This window comes from Diabrotica virgifera, chromosome 1 (assembly GCF_917563875.1).
Source record: "Diabrotica virgifera virgifera chromosome 1, PGI_DIABVI_V3a".
Lineage (NCBI taxonomy): Eukaryota > Metazoa > Arthropoda > Insecta > Coleoptera > Chrysomelidae > Diabrotica > Diabrotica virgifera.
Window position 1 is genome coordinate 253,448,409 of NC_065443.1, and position 25,995 is coordinate 253,474,403.

The window sequence follows — 25,995 nt, forward strand, 5'->3', positions numbered from 1 at the left end:
GTCATCATTCATGGCGCTATATACATAGTTGCAAATTACTTAGTATTAATTTGTTGTTTTGAACTATTCTTGTTTTGATGGGAGTAGTATAGAGGTAAATTGAAGTGAATAAAGTGCCGAATTTCTCTAAGAGAACGTTAGTAGATACATACAAAGAGGTCCTAAATTATGGAATAAATTCATTTTCTCTAAAATGGACGACTATAGAGAAAAATCCTGAAACAGGTCGATTTTTTGTTTTTAAATTACAACTTTTTGGCATATATTTCATACTAGTGACGTCATCCATCTGAGCGTGATGACGTAATCGATGATTTTTTAAATGGGAATAGGGGTCGTGGGGCACCTCATTTGAAAGGGCGTTCAACTCTCTATTCAGTAATACAAACATTAATATCATTATTTATACAGGGTGACCAAAAAAATAATATTTGAAATAAATTAATTGACGAAAAAAGAAGAATGTATGCAATTTATTTAACTCAAAATACATTCTATCGCTGTCACAAAATAGAAAAAAATGTTTATTTGGCAAATAAACCTTGCTGTTCGCTTAAATTAAATGTTCAAACTGCCAAGTGGTAGGTGGGAGGCTGTTTGTGATTTAATTTAAGCGAAAAGAAATGTTTGTCAAATAAACATTTTTTTTGTATTTGCTGACAGCACTATAATGTATTTTGAGTTAAATAAATTGCACATTCTTCTTTTTGCGTCAATTAATTAAATTCAAAAAATATTTTTGGTCACCCTGTATAAATAATATTATTGTTTATATTACTGAATAGAGAATTGAAAACCCTTTCAAATGAGGTGCCACACAACCCCTATTCTCATTTAAAAAAATCATCGATTACGTCAGATGGATGACATCACTAGTATGAAATATATGTCAAAAAGTTATAATTTAAAAACAAAAATCGACCTGTTTCCGGATTTTTCTCTATAGTCGTCCATTTTAGAGAAAATGAATTTATTCCATAATTTAGGACCTCTCTGTATATTGGTATACATGCTTCATTTCCTCCTTCAATTCGGACAGAAAAATGTTCGTCGCTTCAAAATACAATAAATAATTGTGAGTCTTTCCATTCACATTTTACAAATAATTATTTTTATCGGGCTCATCCCTCAGTTTTAATTTTGTTGACGCGCTAAAAAAAGTTCAGGTAGAAACTTATATCAAAATAATTCAAAGTGTTAGAACTTCTATTACAATTAGAGCAGATATTCTTAAAATTTATAATTATATACAGAAAAAAATAGATTTATATAATGCCAATAGAACTACCAGAAAATAATTTGTTAGAATATTAGCATATAGATATAAAGTGCAGAATATGTATATAATTTATGTATTTCTATGTTTATAACCTATTTATGTGTACACAGTAAAATGTTCATATTATTTTTTATAATGTGTGTACTAGTTATTTCACGAATTTTGTCCTAATTTATACTATTTTATATTATTAAGGGACGAATTTCATGGTCATAAAATGAAGAATTATTTACCTGATTCGAAGGTTTAACTCAACTGGACGAATTTCATTGCAAGCCGGACCAATTTCATTGCGCCCGTCTATAAATAGTTTTCCAAATATGTACTGCGTTTATAAATTTGCACTGGAAGATTTTAATTTGTGTCAAAAAATAAAGGTACGTATGTATCTACCCTTCAGTGAAAACCATAAATATGTGCGTAGTACAAAAAAAAATTCAAATAGAAAATGTGTCTCTAACATTACTACCTCAACCTCATTACTAAAGAGCGGAATAATATATGCAACACAACATTACCAAAATATGCGCATATATGCATTACCTTAATTAAAAATGTGCAGCTATTTTTCCTAAATTTGCCTAAATATGCAAATTTAAAAATACTCAAATTTTGTTTAAAATACAAAATAAATATCAAAATTTATGTTTAATACATATTTATTTATTTTTCACATAAAAAAAATTAAATGACAGAAAAACTGATATTATAAATAAGAATCTACTTCATTAACATACATATGTAATATGTATATGAATATAACTTAAAAAATTTAAATTTTTTTTTTTTTAAATTTAACTAAAAACTTCTATTATTAAAAATGTATTTCGTCACAGAAAAAGTTCGTTCTACATATACTGACGTTATATGATGGGGCAATATTTTAAATAAGGCAGTAAACTAATTCGCCAAGTCATAAGATATTCAGAAAAGCTGCCTTCAAAAATACATACCGGGTGGTGAATTGGAAAACGGGCCATAGGAAACTCAATGTCAAATTCTAAAATGTTGAATTCCTGCTTCCCTAATTATTTTACATCAAAAGACATTAGAAACTATTTGTAGAGGATTGAAATCTGTATTGAAAACAACTGTTAAAATTGTTCTACGAATTAAACATACATATTCCAAAATTTTGTAAAAATGTTATAATACATGTTTCAGTTTTTCAGCCCAAAATTAGGCCACACACAGTGCAGGGTGTCACAATGAAGTTATTATTTTCACATTTTTGAACTGTCAATATTTTATTTTATCATTTATTGTTTAAAAACAATACAGTTGATAAGATACCCTCCGTTGCGGAGAAAGTATTAATAATAAAGATTTTTTATTCAGTCAATGGTGTGAGCACTGTCAGTTAAATAGTAACGTGTGGCCTAACTTTTACACACATACCTACTGTGGCAAATGTATTATATTTTTCAAATTTTGGAATGCGTTAAAATCGTAGAACAATTTTAACTTTTGATTTTAATACAGATTTCAATTCTCTACAAATATTCTCTCATGACTTTTGACGTAAAATAATTAGGGAAGCAGGAATTCAACAGTTTAGAATTTTACATTGAGTTTCCCACGGCCCGTTTTACGATTCACCACCCACTTTCCTCAAACAATCAGTCTGTCTCAGTTTTTTCTAGTTTTAATCCCTGTATTTCCGGGAATTTTTTGACAATGAGCAGAAAAAGTATTAACAAGATTAACCGAATCCCTTAATTATTGTGCATTCCTTTGTTCTAATTACTGTATTAGATCTGGTAAAAAACTAAAATTATCTTTTATGAACATAAGTTCTTTAGTCATTTGTACGTTACTTAAAAGTTCTTTACTTTCAGCTACACACTATGAGTCATTTTGAATATCTTAACATATCTTTTATGACATCAGAATGATTTGCATAGAAGATTGCTGCTTTAATCCATGTTTTCCATCTTATAAGTCCGGCCTCTGGAGTCAAGCTTACACATAGTAATTTGTCTTTTATAGATTTGCACATGTAAAGGTGCTTTCAAAAACACTTTTTTAACGTTTGAAATTAATTTATTGACTAAATCAAATTCACTTCTAAGAACTTCTGCTAGGTAAATACCATATTTAATACAAAATATGTTTTTTGCAATATTTTTGTCATGAAAGGAATAAGGAAATCAGTTTGGATATTTGTCAAATTTTACACATTACTGTATGACAATAAAAAATGTTTTGCTGCACTTTAACATTTAATCCTTCTTTCCAAGAATTACATGACCGCCCATGGACTTATTACCCCCGGAAAAATCTCACTCCTCTATTTTTAATATACCCCATATGCGGGTACATGTGTGTAATGGAACCGAATGAAAAAATCATCTTTTTCTGTTTTAGAATAGGTCAACGCGCGTTGGTCGTTGAACCAGGTTTTCTGTATGGTGAAGTAAAGTGACTGGTGTGGTTGCTGTAATTAGTGTGACGGATGTATGTGTATATTTCTGGAACGCGAGCTATTTTTTGGTGCTAATGACTATATTGCGAAAAAAGGCTTTTCGAACTATTATATCATCGGAATTTTAAGCGACTCGGTAGGGGAAGTGTCATTTTTATAAATGACGGAAGTAGAAAACATTTGGATAATATCGAAGTCGTATATTTCAACTATACTCGGTTTGGATATTTACAAAAAAATTTAAAACAGATTTAAAACACGCAAAAAATTGGCGAAGGAAATAAAACAAGAATACTGTAATAAACAATGAAAAAAGGTATGTAAGGTTCTGAAACTCTTCTAGTTAAATATCATGTTTATATGAAATTAACCACAGTTGATTCTAATGACAACTATTTTACCTAAAAAACTTGACATTATGAGCTCCACTCCGGAAATTGTTTTCAAAAAAGATTATCAAAGAAACGAAATTGTGTTGAAAGAGTGTATAGTCTAGGCGCCAGAGGGGTCACCGTGTCCTTTTCAATTCTGATGGACAAACTCAACGGTTACTTATGAATTTTTGGCTCCTGATTACGAATTTCGAGGGTGGATTTCGATCCGAGTGGTAAAAAAAATTGTTATAAACAATTTAATTGTTTATAAATTGTTTATAAGGCTCTGGCTCATAAACTAAAAGAGATCAAAAGAATGTTTCAAATAAAATTTTTTCGTTAATAAAAAACGAAGAAAAAAGCGTTTACCAAACTTAAATCCAACAATTATAACTCAAGATATTGTAAAATTAGTGCACAATGCAAATTGAAAATTGCAAAATAAGTATTTTTCGAAGCTTTATCGATCGTAACTCGGCTTCTACGCATGAAAATGAGCCTTAGAAGGTCTCATTTTAAAGCCTCATTGATAGGCTTCCAAACAGAGTTTGTTATATTACTAGATCTTCATTTGTTCTAAAGTTATATCCATTTGAAGTAATCATTTTCTTAAAAAATTATACATTAATTTGTTTATAAGGGTTTCAAGTAAATTTGAGCTATAAACATTTATACTTTAATTAACAATAATGATAGAACAACTCAAAAAGAATAATTTGAGCTGAAGAAAATGTTCGTAAGTTTATTTTTGGTCAAGATATCGATATTTTAATGGCGCGCTATGAGGCGCAACATCGTTTCAGTCAAGTATTTTTCGACGCTTTATCGATCGTAGCTCGGCTTCTACACATGCAAATGAGCCAATATGTGATATCCATATAAAAATGGATCGAGATATTTTGCAGCATCATCATTGCATATAAAACGAGCATATTGACGTGCCTTGATGATGCTACAAAAGAACTAGATCCACTTTATATGGATACTATCCACTGGATATCTATATGATATAGATTATATCTATATCATATAGATTATATCTATATAGATAATTAGACTCTGAATCCCCAGAAAGTTTTAGTTTTACTGCCTACAAGAACAGATTTAGTACCACCATGTAACTGTAAAAATTGCTCTAAGAACTTATGCAGATGTAAAAAAGCTGAGATTCCCTGTATATCTCGATTCAGATGCATGGAACCAAAAGTTTGTAAAAATAGTATTAATAAATAATATCAACGTACTTTTTAGTTCTATTTCTGAAATATTACTTTTTAATGTTTTTTTTTCGATTTAGTACAAAAAATAGAAGACAAAGTAAATAGAATGAAAGGTGATACGAGGTACAGTATCAGGAGCGTCATTTGAAATTTTGTTTGGGGGGGGGGGCAAGCACTATATATACAATACATTACATATGATGTTATGATGAATATTGGTGTATTTTCTGTAAATTTCAGTCATTTTCAGGGCCCCTGTACAGTATGATGATTTAATTATAAGAATTATATAATAGAATTTTATTAGGATCTTCAAAAATGGAAAATGAAGATAACGTATATATACATAGACATTATAATTTGCATCGAGAAGTTAGCAAGTGAACCTTTACGCGGTGAGCCGATCTTGCGCCTCAGAGCGCACTATTAAAATATCGATATCTTGGCCAAAAATAAACTTACAAACATTTTCGTAAGCTCAAAATGTTCCTTTTGAGTTATTCTATCATTATTGTTAATTAAAGTATAAATGTTTATAGCTTGAATTTGCTTGAAACCCTTATAAACAAATTAATATACAATTTGTTTAAGAAAATTATAACTTCAAATGGGTATAACTTTAAAACAAATGAAGGTCAAGTAATTTAACAAACTATGTTTGGAAGCCTAATAATGAAGCTTTAAAAAGAGACCTTTTAAGGCTCATTTGCATGCCTAGAAGCCGAGTTACGATCTATAAATCTTCGAAAAATAATTATTTTGCAATTTGCATTGTGTACTAATTTTACAATATCTTGAGTTCTAATTGTTGGATTAAACGCTTTTTTCTTCGTTTTTTATTAATGAACAAATTTTATTTGAAACATTCTTTTTTATCTCTTTTAGTTTATGAGCCAGAGCCTTATAAACAATTTATAAACAATTAAATTGTTTATAACAATTTTTTGACCACTCGGATCAAAATCCACCCTCGAAATTCGTAATCAGCAGCCAAAAATCCATAAGAAACCGTTTAGTTTGTCCATCAGAATTGAAAAGGACACGGTGACCTCTATTTGGCGCCTAGACTAGTAATAACCGCCAAGGTTTTGATGAGGATATGTTTTATCAAAAAAAAAAACAGCAAATTGTAGTTGTACAAAATAAAAAATATTTGGGTAAAAACCCTTTAGCACTGATGAAGATCAGATCGAAAACGTTATGTATATGTGATGTAGCCCTTTTTAGGGAATTTTAATAAATTATATACCTTGTATACAGGATTTTACTTATAGTCCAGAGAAATAAGGTTTTTCTCGTGACACATCCCCCTCCAGGCCGAAACCAAATTTTTTGAGTAGTATGGACATCTATATTATTAACCTATATGTTTCCTGCAGCCGATTTTGATGATATACATAGTTACAAACAAATGAAGATCGAAAAACGGTAAATTATCGCTTTTTTCGTCTATTACCAAAAAGTTAAGAACTTTAAACAAATTTGAGAGTAAGAAACTCATAAATCGTATAAAAAACTTCAATATGGCATTCGCTGAATATGTCCAACCTTATTGGTTGCTTAGGAAATTGCAAAATAAATCATAAATATTGAGTTTTTATAAATATTCGTAACTTAGGTAAAAATTAACTTAGAATCTTCTTATTACGCGGAATGCCGAGACTTCTTGTACTTAAATTATATTTTAAATTTCAAAGCAATTGGTCAAATAGTTTTAAAGTTATTTAATTTATTTTTCCCAAATTCATTTTTTTGCAACACTATAAGTCAGAAAATTATGAGGTTACAATAATACTTCGGACAGTTTATGAAAGAAAAACATTTATACTATTACCTTAATTAAAAATAAATGACAAAAAATAATTTTAAACAGTGTAAAATTATTTTGCAAAAACATGTCCATTTTTTGCTTACTTATAAACAATTAGAATAACTTTTTAACCGTTACCCGTAGAAAATTTATTTTTTCATATTTAGAAAGCCTGAATTTTTATACACATTTAGAAAGAAAAACAACTGTTCTAGGACATTTAGGGACAAAGTTAGCCCCCCCATTTTTTTAATTCACATGTTTTTGCAAAATTATTTTGCAATATCTATAATTATTTTTTGCCATTTTTTTTTAAATTAAATTAATACTGTAAATTTTCTTCTTTCATAAACTATCCAAAATATTACTGTAACTTCATCATTTTCTGACTTACAGTGTTGCAAAAAAAAATAATTTTGGATAAACAAATTAAATAACTTTTAAACTATTTGACCAATTGCTTTGGAATTTAGGGTGTAATTTAAGCACCATAAGTCTCAGCATTCCATGTAATAAGAAGGTTCTAAGTTAATTTTTACATAAGATGAATATTTATAAAAACTCAAAATTTATGATTTATTTGGCAATTTTCTAAGTAACCAATAAGGATAGACATATTCAGCGAACGCCATATTGAAGTTTTTTATACGGTTTATGAGTTTATTACTCTCAAATTTGTTTAAAATGCCCAATTTTTAGTAAGAGACGAAAAAAGCGAAAATTTACCGTTTTTTGATCTTCATTTGTTTATAACTATGTATATCATCAAAATCGGCTGCAGGAAACATATAGGTTATTATTATAGATGACCATATTACTCGAAAAATTTGGTTTCAGCCTGGAGGGGGATGTGTCACCAACACGATATTTTTTTTCCTTATTTCTCTGAACTATTAAATTTTTTGTGATATGTATACCTATGGTATACAGCCAGCTACAGGAAAACCTTTTTTCTTGTGGATTTGTAAATTGTTAATGTTTATTATCATGAATGCGCAAAATGACAATATTTATACAAACAAAAAACTTACAATGTCGCAAAATTATCAATGGCAAATCAATTCATTGTTTATAAACGACAAGGTGACCGAAAACTCCGTCGTGCGCATATAAAATTGAGCGATATTTGGCGTAAAAATAATCGAAAGCAACTTTGTACTGATAAAAACGATAACAGTGGATTACATAAAACAGTCAGATTTTGCATTCCGGCGCCAGTCGAGGAAACATTTGAATATCGAGATAAAACATGGAGCCGATTTTTATAATCGTTTTTGACCTACTTGATAACTTAGATTAATTAGTATATAGGGTGTATAAATTAAATTAAGCCGTTAATTGCGGATTTAAATAAAAATTCATAGGATTTAACCTTTAACTACCCGCGCATCAAGTTAGAACATAACTACACGCGTGGCGTACTTTATACGCCACAAGAAAATAACCTTAAAAACAACGGATTTATTTATTTTTTTTTTGAAAAAAGTCACTTAGTTGTTTGTTATAAACCTTATTCGGCATCAGTGAATACTTGGAGTTCCTTCTCAGTAAGCCAATTGGGATTTATAACTGTAATCATGGAATGACTGGAGTCCATGATAATTAATAATAAAAATTTTTTGGAAATGTGATTTTTTACAGGAGAAAAAGTATTGTTTATAAAGAAAAATATATTTTGTGCCATAGTGACTAAAAAACAATTGAAATATGCACTTATATTACTACTTATATTAATATAATCGTGGCGTATATTGTCCACCACCCGAACCAACAATAATAAACTGTAAACTACGATCTTCCCAGAACGCCGATTATAACGAAACTAAAACCAAATTGTAAAGCACATTCCAGTGACAGGTTAGAGAAATAAACAAGGTCAAAAACTTAATTTTTAAATATATTTGCAGTAGAATTCTTATATCTGGCGTACTAAATACGCCAGCGCGTGTAGTTAAAGGTTAACTACACGCGTTAAAGGTTAACTACACGCGCTGGCGTATTTTGTACGCCAGATATAAGAATTCTACTGCAAATATATTTAAAAATTTAGTTTTTGATCTTGTTTATCTCTCTAACCTGTCACTGGAATGTGCTTTACAATTTGGTTTTAGTTTCGTCACAGTATAAAGAGGGACAGTAGAACCACTCTCCGAAAAATTGGAAGTAAAATGTGTAATCGCGCATGGCGACCGCGCAATGTTGGCAGTCGCTTTTGCCCCACTCTCGCATTGCTATTCGCATAGAAACGTACGGCCTTTAACAGGGAAAACCCGCATCCACCACTGGTGAATTACCAATTGCGTATTGCCGGTATTACTTCCTGAGATCAAAGCGCCGACAGAAGAGTGATTTTACTGTGGAACCTCTATATACTGTGGTTTCGTTATAACCAGCGTTCTGGGAAGATCGAAATTTACAGTTTATTATTTGTTGTTTCCGGTGGTGGACAATATAAGTCACGATTATATTAATATAAGTCGTAATATAAAAGTATATATTTCAACTGTTTTTTAGTCATTATGGCACAAAATATATTTTTCTTTATAAACAGTACTTTTTCTCCTGTAAAAAATCACATTTAAAAAAAATTTATTAGTAATTTTATTTATCATGGATTGCGGTTATTCCATGATTCCAGTTATAAATCCCAATTGGCTTACTGAGAAGGAACTCAAGTATTCACTGATGCCGAATAAGGTTTATAACAAACAACTAAGTGTATTTTTTCAAAAAAAAAAAATAAATCCGCTGTTTTTAAGTATATTTTCTTGTGGCGTATAAAGTACGCCACGCGTGTAGTTATGTTATAACTTGATGCACGGGTAGTTAAAGGTTCAATCGGGCGAAATGGGAGGGAGAAAGAATGTTTCCCATGACGCCGTTCGTTATTATTATTATGTATTCACCTATTTATTCGCGTGTAACAGAGTCATTAAACAATTAAACATTCTAATAAACGATTTCAATAAAAATCCATATGGTTTAAATCGGGCGATATGGGAGGGAGAACGAATGTTTCCCATGGCGCCGTTCGTTATATTCACCTATTTATTCGCGTGTAACAGTCATTAAACAATTAAACATTCTAATAAACGATTCCAATAAAAATCCATAGGGTTTAAATCGGGCGATATGGGAGGGAGAAAGAATATTTCTCATGGCGCCGGTATTATATTATTATGTATGCACCAATTTGTTCGCGTGTAGCAGCGTCATTAAACAATTAAACGTTCTAATAAACGATTTAAATAAATATGTAAATAGGATTTGAGCAAACCAGTTAAGGAAATACCAATTTTCTCTGTTTCTCGGTACCACCAATGGCGTAATTTACACTACTCGAACGGTACTGTTATTGTAATACTGGGAATAATCGGTACTATTGGTATGCGGAGAACGTTTTAAAACGACATTTTGTAGGTGGACTGAATGCTTGGGCCGTACCCGATTGGTACCTACGTACTTTTTTTTTTCAATTGAAGCATTTTGATTGATATTTGAGAGAAAGCGGTGAGATCTTATGATAGCTGTATAATTAGCTTACATTACAAAAGAAAGTCATACAAATGATTAAGCGAAAGATAATAAGCAACAATTGTACCGTTTAAAAGAGTTAAAAGGGTTGAAAGAAGTAACAGAAACACGACTAATTACCAACAAAAACAGTTTAGCGTAGAAAACAAAACAGTTAGTGCGGGTACTCAATTTTTGACAGCTTATTGGTGAGCCCACATATTTTTGTTTTGTTATGAATTTTTTTGTTATGAAATCTTTCGGAATTTTGCGAGCGTAATTAGAAATGCTTATGGAAGGTGTATCTTTCTTTATGATTATTTCATTCATAGAGATTCTGACCAACAGAAAGCTACATAAATAAAAATTCTAGCGATTATTTTTTAATGACTTTAACTTCCAATCGTATAGTAAGATATTTGATCACGTGTTTAATTCTGTCCAATCAGATTAAAATTATACTGAGAATTATCTACTGTAGAAAATTACCGATAGAATTTTTTTAGGTAGATTGTTTCTGTTTAATGGCAACCAGTTCCTAGTTTTGACAACTGTCACATTTAAGAAAATATCCATAATATACGTATTAAAAAATAATCTTACGAATATCACACGGCAGTAAGAATAAATAAGAAAATAATGCTTCATTTTTACTCAAATTTGTTGTCATTGGGCAATAGCCACTCGAGCCCTGCGGGCTCTCGTGTCTATTGCCAGACAACAAATTTTCGAAAAACTGTCGCATTATTTTCAATTTATTCTCACTCTCTTGTGATATTATACCCGATAATTTTTGATAATTTCCCGTCGTCAAGTATTACGTCAGATGACCTTCGTTGCTACGCAAAAATACATTCAGTGACATTAATGACAATGACAGTTAATGTTTTACAACTTGTCACAGAACACCAAGAAACAAACAGGTTTAGCAAATATTCAGGTGAAGATTTCAATAAAATATTAGTTAAAATGATTTAAAAAGACAGTTTTATTAATGAAATAATCTTACCGAATTACTCTCGAGTTTGTTTGCCCTCGTGACACTTTGACATAATTTCACTCCCCTTCGGGTCGTGAAATTAAAACTATCAAAGTGTCACTCGGGATACAAATCGATAATTTTGGAGCTCTCGTGTAATTACTGCTGATAATCATTTGAAGTCGACAAAACGAATATTAACGTAGAGTTTCAGAACAGTACTAGATTGGAATGTAGATGGATAAAATCAAATTAGACATAATATAATAAATAGACATGAATACATAAAAAAGGACATAACAGCTTGGTGTTGTTTTTTTGCAGTTTTCACCATTAAGATATGAAAACCTTGAATTATGCATGTTTGTCTGACCGTCTGCAAACACAACTCCTTCGTCATCAGGACAAATACAATGACAAATGAGGTGTTAAATGAAAGCTTACAACCTAAAAATGGTATTAAAAGTAGGAAATTTGAGCTCAGACTTCCGGTAAGTTGCAACAGAACTGTTTTAAATTCGCCGAAATAGTACAAGCCATATATTATTCGACGCGCCTTAGAAAGACGAGAACAAATATACACTTCTGGTTTCATGCCCGTATGTCGCTCCGTCTGTCCGTCCATAACTACAACTTCTCCGTTATTAGAACAGATAGAATGACAAATTAGATGCCGAATGAAAGTTTTTAACTCAAAGGTGGTATTAAAGGTGAGAAATTTGATCTAGGACTTCCGGTTTCAGAGCTGCAACCGGAAGTATTGTTTTAAAGTCGCCGAAATAGTACAAACGATATATTATTCGACGCGCTTTAGAAAGACGAGAACAAATATATACCTACTTCCGGTTTCATGTCTGTCTGTCACTCCGTCTGACTGTCTGTGATCTCAACTCCTTCGTTATTAGGACATATAGAATGACAAATGAGGTATCGAATGAAAGCTAATACCGCAAAGATGGTATTATAATAAAGATGATATTTCATCTCAGTGGCGACGCGTGACTTTTTCTAAAGCGTTATCAAACCCAGATGTAAAAATCTTGTTTAAAAGAACCTCGCAAATATAAGTTTTTGTTTATTTTATCTGGAAAAATGTTAATAACATAATCATAGAAAGACGGTTCTGTCATTAATCCATTTAAAAAGCGTTACTCAATGAAAATTACAGAAAATGACGACCTTTGATCTTGCAATTGGGTATTTCTTTGGCATGTTCTAATCCGTTTCATTGCTGAAAACTTCTTTCAACGGATGCACTTGTAGCCGGAATTATTAAAAATAGGTTTGTCAATTTAAAGGGTTCCTGAAATGCATTGGGTCTATTGAATAAAAAGAAGTATTTGCTTTTACTTCCTCGTATTTAAGTATTTACTTAATAGTATTTAAATAAAGCATTAAATAAATGACTTTATTCAATTACAATTAAGTAAATACTTGTGTAAAAGCAAATACTTCTTTTTATTCAATAGACCCATTATCAAGTTCTGAAAACGTTAAATATTGATACAATTCTTGTACATTTTTTTTAATATAATCTGGATCATTATAAAGAACTGTCAATTCTGTTTTTTAACTTTACTGTGTCAAATTGTTGTCCATATAGCTGTACAAATTGATGAAAGGCCCTATCTGAAAATTTTTTGCTTTAAATTAGAAAACCTATTTTTAAGTTGGATAATCATAGTGTCAAAAATTTCAAAAAAAAGTCGTCAACGACACTCATCCATGTTTAATTGCACGCACACTGTAATAGGTAAGTAACCATTGTAAACATTCCAAAAAGTGGTAACAAGAATACTAAATACAGAGCGCTTACGCATTCGCCTTTCAAAATTTTCAGACACGAGCCGTCTTCGACCGTCCGGCCGATAGCCGATGAACCTTCATTTGTATCCACATTTAAAAGTGGTAACATTAACCTGCAACCGAGTAGCATAAATTCGCCAATATTTTCCTGCGTCTAGTTGGCTTTTTAGTGAATTACTATTAACACTCATATTTCTGTTGAAAAAAAATAGAAAGCAATTATTTCACAGTAGTCATAAAATATTTATTAGCAAGATTTTTAACTGTTACCAATGGTAACAGTGGTTACATGGACGCTTCGCCAGTGTTTCATCTAGAGTTCTAAAGAGTTCAAATATCAACTTCTAGTCACGTTGAGTGAGAACCTAGGACTTACGAAGTTAATTGCAAAAGTCGCTGGAATACAACAAACAAGCATATTATATGTGCCTGGCCTGATAGATTTGAAGAAAGCCTTTGACAGTGAGATTTCGGGACGCGATACATTTATTATACGAAAAGGGAACATTGGATTTAGTAAAAACCATTGAGAATATGTATATATAAAGACAACATAGTGATGGTAAGATGTAAAGGAAAACGATCGCACCCTATCAAGTATGAAACTAGCATTGGACAAGGAGATTCGCCGAGCCCATTAATATTATTTAATCTGATAATGGATGAAATCATAAAGAAAGTTAAAAAAGAAGAGGATATAGAATGGGAGAAAAGGAAATAAAGATGTTACGCCCATGACGCCATAACGGCCGAAAACACAAAGACTGCTGGAAACAGCAGAAATGAAGTCTTATGAAAAATAACAAACCATAAAAAGGCAGAGTAAGAAGTGAGGAAATATGAGTGAGATGTGTATAGAAGAAATAAACATGTGGACCAAAAGAAGAAAAATAGAATGGAATCAACACATAGAAAGAATGACATAAAATAGAATAGTACGAATAGCAAGAGACAAATCGCCAAAAATGGAAGAAGATCGTTGGGACAACCGAGTAAAAGATGGTCAGACGTCGATTGAGGCTAAAAACCTAAGTAAAACAGGCACCGAGCCTATTTATAAAAAGAAGGAAGAAGAAGAATTTCGTGTTTAAATTATGTTTAATACCCAATAATAGAACTAATAAAATAAAAAGATGGCATAAAAAATATATTGAGTACATTGGTAACACGATAAAGACGTAATGCAGAATAGTAAATAAGGACCCAAATAGAACCTAATCGTCATTTGTTTATCGCCAACCGTCACTAAAGTCATTTATTATTGTACTCATTTGCCCTCATTTGCGGCAGTAAAGTAGCACTTTATTGTACTGAAAGAAGAATTTTACTTTACCTGCCGCGATTAATCAAATTAACCGAGATTGAATGTAAGTGGTCGATGGCAGTAATCGAATGGCGATTATTTGAGTGGACTTAAAATTTATTTACTTTAATTATTAAAAATATTGTACGCAATTTGCTATATTATCAATTAAATTTATGTCAAAAAGTGAAATTCTGTAGTATTTTGCAATTATATTCATATAAAATAAATTAAAACTTTACCGATTTAGTAATTATTCAATATTGATAACTATCGATTAAAAATCGAAAGCGGCCATCTTGCAAGTTATCTGTCATCACTGTCATGAAATTATTTATTATGACGTCTAAAATTTGAAAAGTTCTTAAATTGTAAATTGCAAGTAAGTGTTTTAATATGACGTCTAAAATTTGAGAAGTTCTTAAATTGTAAATTGCAAGTAAGTGTAAGCAGCAAACGAGAAGTAAACTCAACCTTCCCAGGGACATATATGAGCTTCTTAGGCTACGGCTCCACGGGCTGGAAATTGACGCTAGCAGGAGCCGCAAAACGAACTTAAGGTTCCACGGAACGGAATAGGAATAGCCGAACTGAACCGACTACGCACAAGTCCTGTAGACACAATACAAATATCGACAATATCATACTACAGTTTTTAACGGAAATAGGAATAAAATAAATTTAATTGTATCACAAATTTTTCAGGTATACTTTTTGTTAGTACATTATGTATTTACTTAATATTATAATCTCTTTTTATTTTTAATACCTATGTATTTTCCATTGTTGTCGTTTATAACCCCAGTGGTTAGGACGACATTAAATTAAAAAAAAAATATGTTGACGATAAAATTTTGTATGCACCACGTCAGTAAAGACTCCTTATCGAACTCGTCTGTTACTCGCCTCGCTCGCTCTTCTCGTAATATCAGACTCATTCGATAAAGAGTCACTTTACTGACTTGGTACATAAATAACTATTTTCAATTTTATCTTAAAATATTTTTTTAAATTAAAGAGAAAATAAAATGGTATTACATACTTATAACATAGCCGAGCAAACGAATCTTCTTCAAGAAACCGTAAACTGACTCAACTAAATAAACTCTGGTACGAAGCTCCAGAATCCAAAGAGAGCATAAAAATTCCGCCGCAATTGTTTCCTCGCACGGAAGATTTTGTGTATTTGTTGTCAGAGAAGTCCATCACTGACAGTAATTCTTTTATCTGGCCCAAGACGCTGCCTGCTGCCGCGGCGTGGCAGCTGGCGAAGAAATTAGCATTAAAAGAAGACGGCCGGCAGCTGCTAGCCTCAATTATTATGTCATCTATCTTCCGAAGGCAGAGGCTTATGCTCGAGACTTTTCAAAAGGCACGAACCGTTTTTGATTTGGGGAGAAAAAGAGGAAATTTTCCACATTAACGGAAATATCAAAGAACATAGAAAATCTTTTTGATAAAAAAATTGTATTTCGCTAAAAGAACCAACGATAGGATTCTGTTCCGGATATAGAAGACAGATTTGTAACTGAATATAATATATTATGTAGATACTGTATATTATATACATATTATGTAGATAGACAAGGCAATCTGATTGATAAGAAAACAGAAATTACGAAAAAATGACAAGCAAAAGGAAAATATCGAAAGACAGGAAAATAAAGATAACAATAGATAGAGATGATAGCAGTTATCAAAAGAAATTTGAAGAAAGAATGCCCAAAGCCTAAAACAAAGCTTCAATTCTACCAACCTCTATAAAAGGAAACATCTCCGACTACAGTAGGTAATTCTCAGGGCACAGTACAAGACAAAAATCACTGAAGGACTGAAAATATTTGCAAACTTGTAAATAACAAAGAAGAAACTAAAAACGAAGACACATTGAGAGAGCTAGGCTCAAGACGTAGTGAGATGGACAAGAGCACGACGACGCATGTGGAGAGACCACGTAGATCGGATGGACCCTGAACGTATGGCGAAATGGGCGAAGAAACAGAAGCCCAACACCAAGCGACCCATCTCTCTCTCCTGTCGTTTCCCCATTACTGAGGATCGTGATTTCTTCCAATATTCCTAACAATGTTTTTCCATTGGTCTCTATCTTCAGCTGCTCTAAGAGCTTCGCAGAATGAGTTTCCAGCTGAATGCTTTATTTGGTCAGACCATCTAGATGGTGATCGTCCTCTGGATCTTCTCCCCGGAACGTTTCCAGAAACAATTAATCTCTCCAAACTGTCGTCACCTCTGCGAACCACGTGACCAAAGAATTGCAGAATTCGTTGCAGACATATTGTGGACAGCCTTTTTTTAATATTGAGTTGGTTTAGAATGGAAACGTTTGTCCTATGAGCTGTCCAACGTATGCGCAGCATTCTTCTCCAGCCCCACATCTCAAAGGCATAAATTTTTTGGCGCTCGCATGCGCGAAGAGTCCCAAGTCTCTGCTCCGTATAGAAATATTGAGAATACAAGGGCATTCACCAGTCTCATCTTGATATTTTGAGAGAGAGATCTGTCTTTCCAAAGTTTAGTTAGGCGACTCATCGCATTTTTTGCCATACCAATACGTCTCCGAACTTCTGCTTCACAGTTACCATCGTTAGTTATACTAGACCCGAGATAGACAAAGGTGTTTACTATCTGGTATTCCTGTAATATGTTAGTCAGTTGAATAGTGTCAAATCTGTCGACCACCATTATTTTTGTCTTAGCTTTATTGATTTTCAAACCAACTTTATTGCTTTCGTACTCAACTCTTCGCAGAAGATCAAATATTTCTTGCTCATTTGCTGCTATAAGTGTAGTGTCATCAGCAAATCTTAAATTGGAGATTTTTCTACCAGCTACTGTTACTCCACCGGCCCATCCTTCTAAAACCATCCTCATGACATGTTCACCATAAATGTTAAATAAGTCAGGTGACAACACGCATCCTTGTCTAACACCTCTCTCGGTCTTGAATTGGTTTGAGAACTTCTGATCTAGTCGTACTGTCGCTATATTAGACTGGTACAGATTTTTAATAAGTGTCACCAGGTGCATTGGTGCGCCCATTTCTATTAAAATTGACCACCGATTTATCCAGCTTACACAATCAAATGCCTTTTGGTAGTCAACGAAGCATATGATCATAGGTATACCTGAAATTCTCTAGACTTTTCAATGAGTTGTCTCAGGTTCAGGATTTGTTCCCTTGTACCTTTACCCTTTACAAACCCCGCTTGTTCCTGATGTATTTGGTAATGTAGATAGGTTTTTAATCTGTTTTTGATGATATGCAACAAGATTTTACTAGCATGTGTTATTAGTGACAGTGTGCGGTAGTTTTCACACATCTGGTAGTAGTTCCTTTTTTGTGTAGTGGGATATAAATTGAGGTACACCAATCAGATGGCCATTTTCCTGAATTCCAAATAGCGACACAGATAGAATGGATGATATGTAATCCTTTGTCACCTAGTAACTGTAGTATTTCACATGGTATTGAATCAATGCCTGGGGATTGATTTCTCTTTAGTCATTTAATTGCATCTTTGACTTCAGCGAGTAAGACAGTAGGTTCTCTAGGGTAGTCAGAAGGCCACTGATTTTCTGCTGATACCTCGTTATTTTTATATAGCTCGCCACAGTAGTTTCGCCATGTTTCCAATATTTCATCAGTATCGGTCTTTAAATTATAGGAGACCCAAAAGCGACCCATAGGAAGACCCAAAAAACGATGGTACGAGAGCTGGAGTTCCAGATCGCAGCAGAGACTGTAGCAGAAGAAACAGGACGTAGTCCTATCAAAAGAAGAAGAAACTAAAAAACAAATAAGGAAGATATTTTTAAAATTAAGTACTTAGATTCTTAGTCAGACTTGTATAAACGAGAAGAACTTCCAGATCCTAACCAAAGTCAAATATCAAGATTCCAAGAGCTCTCTCTCGGAGATGAAAAACAATAAATCGCCTGGATAGGATGGGATAGTCATAGAACAAACCAAAGAAGGAGGAGAAACGTTAATAAATGTGTTGAAAAAGATGTTCAATGTTTGTTTTACAAGAGGCGCAACCCCATCCCAATGGCATTATGCACAAACAAGGTGAAATTTCTGATCTTAAGAACTACAGACCTATTGGTTTGCTCTCCTATACATACAAACTATTCATGAGGATAATAACAAAACCCCTTGTGAACAAACTGTACAGCTACAAAACCTTGCGAACAGGCTGGGTTCCTCTCCAGATACGGAAGAAATTAATGATCATCTTCAGTCGGAAAAATGAAAGAATACCCATGAACGGTCACGTCAATCACCTATTTTGTATTTGCTGTCTTTTTCTGTAAATAACAAACGTTTGTTATAGAAAAAGATAGCAAATACAAAATAAGTGATTTATGTGATCGTTCATGGATCGCTTCATTTTTTCGACTGTACAGGTTATTAAAACGCTAATAGAAAAGTGCACAGAATACAAGCTTATTTTTCTTATATTTGTAGCATACGAAACGGCGTTTGATACTGATCATTATAAATTGCTTCGACCATTGGCTGACTGCCACATTGACTACCGATATATTGCCTTGATTAAGACTACGAAATTTGTACAGCTTGTGTCCGACTTCACGAAGATAAGTGTTAAGGATCAAGTATGGAAATATACGGAAGAGAGCGCTAAAGAGGAATGACTTAAAGTTAAAAACCAAAAAACAAAATACCCTGGAGTTAAGAATCTCAGGATAGGAAGAAATAAAAAAAATACGCCTATATGGCAAAAAGTTGATATTTTTCAAAAATTATGAACATACACTTTAGCAGATATTTAGTACAATGCTGCTAAATTCTATACCGAAGTTGTTGCACTGTTTGTCAAAGGTATTTATCAACAGTAGGATCAAATAAATAAGCATGTGGCGTCTAAAATAATTTGACTTTATAATATGGGGGATTTTTGTTGTTATTCATTGCTGGAAATATTGCATATCTTGTCACAGATAAATAAAGCGATTAAAAATAGACTGTTCTCTGAATTACCTTGCGTTTTTACCAGTGTTATCTTAAAGTGCTTTAACAAAATATGCATAATTATTATGCAAGCGGCTATTTTAAGACGATAAAAAACCACAAAACTCGATAATCTGCTGTTCAAAAATCGATAACAAAGTTTAAATAATATTTTTGTATCACATACAATGTACATCTTTGCCAATGATAAATCTTGGCACTTACATATTTCTGGGTATTTCCGTGTTCTTTTTAAGATGCAAATATGTGATGATTGTTAAACAATTGATCAAGTTTCTTACGTTAAAATCGTGGAATATTGATTAGTCGTATTGTAGATGCTAATCATAAATTAAACATTGCTATAGTACATCTTAAAAATATACCGGAAGTAGGTGCATACCTACCTATATACAATGATTTGGGATTTTGTCAAATCTAGGAACAAGTTTGACAAACTAACCTTCGTTTACAGCATTTGCTTATGCCATGATTTGTAAATTCTTGTCTACTATTGTGTTCTTGCAAGTTTATGATATACATGGACATTTCATTCTTCTGGTAAAACAACTGTAAGCAGCACAGCGTATCACTAACCCAATACTATTTAGAACTTAATGTTACCAATAGACTCGTTAGTATTCATTTTCGAAGTAAAACATGCACAAGGAAGAGATGAAACACCAATAGTAAACAATGGCATAACGTCACTACCTATATCCCTACGGAGGATATAAAGGGCAAAGGACGAGAGGTAATGTTTTTTTTGTTGGAAAAAATGTATAAAATTTGTATTCTTGCAGCTTGTGACATTATCTTACACCGGAACTTGTTATTTGTTACGAGAAATAGGTCACCCACATATTCAACCTTAATTTTATTAATGCTTATTAATTAATTCTATTGTGCCTTAATCTTCGTATTATGTGGCTTAATGTTTGATATACTGTGACTTATATTCAACATGATTCTCAATTCTATTGGTGCTTAGTTGATCTCATTATTTTGCTCCACATTCATAACTCAGATAACTCATTTTAAAATGTAGCATTTCTTTACTTTATCTGACTTCGTATAACCTTATTTGGCGTTTTAATTAATGAATCAATAGATAAGTAGTTCTGTTCTTCCTGATAGTATTTTCATGTAAAACTATTTCCCGACGCAACAAGTAGTTGCAAGGTCATTGATAATCTGTGTAAAATCCATAAAGAAGGTCGTATAAGAACTGATTGTATAAATTGAAAATCGTAGACTTTATTATTATCATTATTATTGTTAATGAAGGCAAAAGCTACGTCAATGTTGAAGCAACTAGGAAATCAAACCCTATTGTATAGTTTTTACAACGTAGTAGAGGAAAAGACGGTATGATTAGTGATGTTAGAAGAGAATATTCTCAAGAGAATATTCTCGAGAACGAGAATATTCTCGGCCAGAAAACTCTCTCGAGAATATTCTCGGCAAAATTTTTCTATATTTTCAAAAACCGAAACAAAAATAAAAACTAGATACGGGTCAAATTATTATAATTTAAAAAATATGTAGCTATATTGTTTTTGCCAATCCCATGAACCACTAGCAAGGGTGTTAACAGTGTCAATATTTATTGTTTTGGTGCAATATTAACGTGCAAATATTTAGAATGGTGTTCATTTAAGCAGAGAAGAACAAGTTGAGGAAACTGAGTTTGTAGATAATTTTAGCAACTTTAAAATATGGTGATGAGTCGGCTGAAATAATGGCAGATTTGGCACTTTATCGGTATTCACGAATATTTTTTTAACCAAGAAACTTTTTCTTTCTATACCTCTACGGCCCTCTATTTTTTCGTTTTCGTTTTTTTCACTTCGCAGAATTTTTTCCTTCATAAAATTACGTGTATCAATAAAAACGGTTAAATCTTATCTATCCATCGATAAGGTAAATTATCAATAATTCTGACTACTTTTTGAAGGTTACATAACGAAAAATAAACAGTACTCTCATGTTTTAAATACTATACAATGAATTGTAAAAGCTGATAAAACGAATCACCACTCAGAAACTTTCGAGGAAAGAGTTGGGCTCCTTGACAGTACCTATATTATCTACAAATATTTGTTTACAGGCGCCAACGTATACAAGGAGATCTGAGATCTTGATAGATTTGCATGAAATATGGGACAGACGCCACAAGTATTTGAATACAGATTTAGAGAACATTCAGAATACTATGCAGATATTAAAGCCCAAGATGAAGTCCACGATGTATACACAGAAAAATAGAATTAAAACACACAAAAACTGTGTAAAGGAACAGAAGAATGTAGTTGCAGAAGCAGAAACAGATAAAAACGATTTGAATCGATATCTCATTGGAATGACATACTCTTTAGTATTTAACTATGTTGTGGACAACAAACTGGACCAGCTGCGGTTAAGACACTAAAAAATCAAAATATAGGACCAAAACAATTCAAGTCACCAAAACAAAACATGGGAAAAATATTTTGGCAGTTTTTAAATGTTTTGACAGAACTGGAAAATAGATGAAACAAAATAACCCAAAAAGCACACATAATTAAAGATATTCAGGAAATATGTATTTACCTGAATTGCTAATGATCCATAATTCCAAAATTTTTTGAACCTCTAGCAAACAAGCTATTTATAGATAATATTGATAACCAAATTATTTACAAAAGTAGTAAACACTAAACACAAACGCCAAAACAAAATTAGTTTTACAAATTACCGCCTCCACAGGCAAAAATCTTAAAACTGATTTAACCAGGTAACATAACTTCATGAAAAAAAAAAAAAAAACAGGTAACAAATGACCATCGCCCCATTCATCAACAGGTAAAAGGTAAACAAAAAAATAACTGGTGTCAGGTTGTTGTTTAGAAGATTAAATTATACAAAAAGATGCCCGGAACTCGTTCAAAAATGATTTAACCTAATGAAGAAGAAACGAGATGATTATTCACCTTGATTTAATAATTGTTTTGATGCAACATCATATTAGCTGTCATCCATAATTTTGCAAATGTCAGCCTTTTCGCAAAATTTTGCAATTTTAGTACCAGAAGAGAGGTATCTCAAACCACTAGATTGCAATTAAGGGCAAATTTAGGAGCATAGCTTAGAGCTTTTAAAGATGATTTTCTAAAGTTTAGAATCTAAACTAACGATGTACATTTTGATAATCTTTTTGAAAACAGCGACAAAGCCCAAAGTGATGCTAGAACCAATCTCAGGAGGTTGTTCCAAATGATGTCTCCATTCATAATTATTACTTATTTTGTTTAAAGTTAGTTCCAAATGGTAACAATATAACAATACACAATAATAAGCTATGAATATCAAAAATTATTGAATATTCGCGGTATTATCAATCATTTTCTAGCATTTTAAAATATAAGGTATCGTATCAATTGTTATTTTATAAACTATTGTCTACATAACATGTCAATACAATCAATAATTTCATTTGAGAACATACATTACTTATAAAATATATAATTTAGTTAAAGTTGTATAAAGTAAAACATTCATATCGTTAACCATTCTCAACTGTCACTCGGATAAATTGTTGTTATGATTTGCCTGAAATATGAAATCATCATTAAACAATCAAATGAAAAAGTAATTAGAAACTATTTTTAGATACATTTATTATCATTTGTGATAGTTACATAGTATTGTGAAACAAGAAACAAATATTCAACTTCGGTTGCTAGAAGTTGTGCAATACGAAGAAAAATTAGTTGTTTGAATACAACAGTTATAAAAATTTTAATAACATCCGTAGTTATTTAAGAAAGTGACTCATTTTTAAATGTCTTATAATTAGATATCTGTCTGGCAAGAATGGCTCAACTAAAAGCAAATTTTCAGCTAAAAAAGTACCTATTCAAAGAAAAATTATGTTTTGGATTAATAAATAATTAATATGCAGTACCATCCCAAAATTTAGGAAAAAAGGATTACTGTATAGTCTTCGTGTTCAAACTAGATGACCATGTAACCCCAAAAGGTACATAGAAGATGCAGGGCTAGATACCAACCCTTTTGTAGATGTCAGATCGTATTTTCTATCAATTAAAAATCTTATTGCCTGTGGTATAATAACCAACCGTACTGACAAAAATTTTTGGAAATGATACCAGACACATAAAAAAAAATGACAAAACAAATTTTGTTTTAGTTTATTTCACTTGTTTTATCATCAAGTTAAATAATTATAAGAATCAAGTCAGTTTCTAAAATAATTAAGGATGTTATGAAATATCAAAACATTGTTGATGTGTGTATTTTCTCACTTAAAAAACGCGATTAAGCTAATGACAGTACCATTTAAGCGTACTAAATAATTTCATTATTTTCTATTGATTAATTTGAAGCTACTAATGATGTTCGATGGTTAAAAAAGGCAAACGAATTGCGGCAGTTTTTAACTTTCACAGTTATCTATAAAATTGAAATGTTAGGAATGCCAGCGATAGGAATGCAATTACCAATGCAATAAGCCACGTAGCCGGCAACATTTAACATATTGCACCGACAAAAAACAACACAAACGTAACAATAAACACAAACTTAGTTAAAATATGGTAAAAAATAAACTTACCGTACAGCTACGAGGTATGTCAAATTAAAAAAAGCACAGTGTCAAACAAGAACTTCAACTCGAAAAAAGTTTTTTTCTTACGCACGGTATATGTAGCAGCGCGGATAATAAATCAGTAGATGGTGCGAAAACGTTTATAACAAAACCACTTTCCTTAAATTCTACTGTCAACTTTGTATACATTTCTCAGGAGAAAGATTACCGGCTAGATATCGCCAACGTCTTGCAGTTGTAACAGTCAAGTCGCGACTGATCCAAAAACGTAGATTGCAATTGAAGAAGAAGAAAATTCACTCACGAGTCTCGAAGCCGGCTCGGACGTAGTTTGCCGGTGTCTGGCGTGCAGCGTTGCCAAGCCTTCCAGACTGGCGATCGACCGACCGTACGGGGTGATGCCTGGGACAAAATGAGTGTAAATATAAATAAGTGCGGCTTCGTATTTTATTTATTATATTCCAAATAAGATAATTATTTTTAGCATTATGTATTTAATTAGATGTTAATAGTAAATAGGCCTGGAGCCCGCGTACCAAAAAAAAGTTGATTAGGAGCAAGCTGAAAATCTGTTAATAGTTTAAAGGGGTCTAGTCGGACACATTTTGATGTACGGGAACACTGACAATTTCAGGGGAAGTTTCAATTGTTTAAAAAGTAAAAAGTTTCGAACGTCAGACTACGAAAACATCCCATGTATTATATCGAACAGAACTTCCAACTGATTTGTTACCCTTTCACTAAACTCTCATGCAAACATCATTCCTGTCATTTGACATGTTCTACGTGTCGGAATTAAAAATTAAAAAATTAAAATGCCCAACATATTTGTCGGGGAAACATTTTTTCATATATCGACAACCCCATCGAACAAGGTTTTTTAGCGATTTTACAGGAGAGGCAAAAAACGAAAACATGACTTTATAAAAATTTGTTTCGAAATGATTAGACTCTTTTACACTAATGTGATATGATATTTATATCATAATAAGGGATTTAGTCCAGTCAGGTTAGACGAATAACAGGCCTAACCTTGCATTAGGAGCTGCCCCAAATTTTATTTTTCTAATCTTTAGGGAGGGTCAATATTAGTATAAATTTAAAATCTCGACTGAATTCCACCGTTGCGTTAGCCGCCATCTTGATTTTAAACGAGAACCGTTTTTGCTCAATATCTCCCGCCATTTTCAATTTTTTGACAAAAAGTGTGGAAACTGAAATTGTTTAAAATGCGATTTTCTATAATTTCATTAATTATAATTTTTTCGTGCGGTCGATATTTTCCGAGTTATGAGGGGAAAATAGTGAGAGTTGGAGCATAATTATTGAATTATCTCGTTTATTATTAGTTTTACAACAAATATGTACCTATACAAAAATAAAGAGAATTCAATTCTACAGAATTTTGGTCTCTTTCATTTTTTGCTAAAATTAATATTTAAGGTAGTACGTATGCGGTAATGGCGCGAGCGTAAGACCGGATTGATTTTATAGCAATTGTTTTTGTTCAATATCTACGCCATTTTCAACTAAAATTGTTCAACATAAAATTTCCTACAATTTCTTTTTAAAAATTTTTTTCATGCGGTTGATATTTTCCGAGTTACATGGGAAAATAGTAAAAAGTGGTTGGGGAAGCATAATTATTGAATTGAATTTTGTTTCCGAGCTGCCCCAAATTTTA

At 32.1% G+C, this 25,995-nt stretch overlaps 1 protein-coding gene across 2 annotated transcripts in view; it reads right to left on the minus strand.

Annotated features, from left to right (window-relative positions):
* Positions 1 to 24,696, minus strand: part of LOC114331443 (transcriptional regulator Myc) — a 217,133-nt gene extending 192,437 nt beyond the window's left edge. Inside the window, exon 1 of one of the 2 annotated variants that reach the window (XM_028281025.2) lies at positions 24,318 to 24,696. The gene's annotated coding sequence lies outside the window, so the exon portion shown is untranslated. The remainder of the gene's footprint in view (positions 1 to 24,317) is intronic. The other variant, XM_028281024.2, reaches the window with a different exon arrangement.
* Positions 24,697 to 25,995: the final 1,299 nt, after the last annotated feature.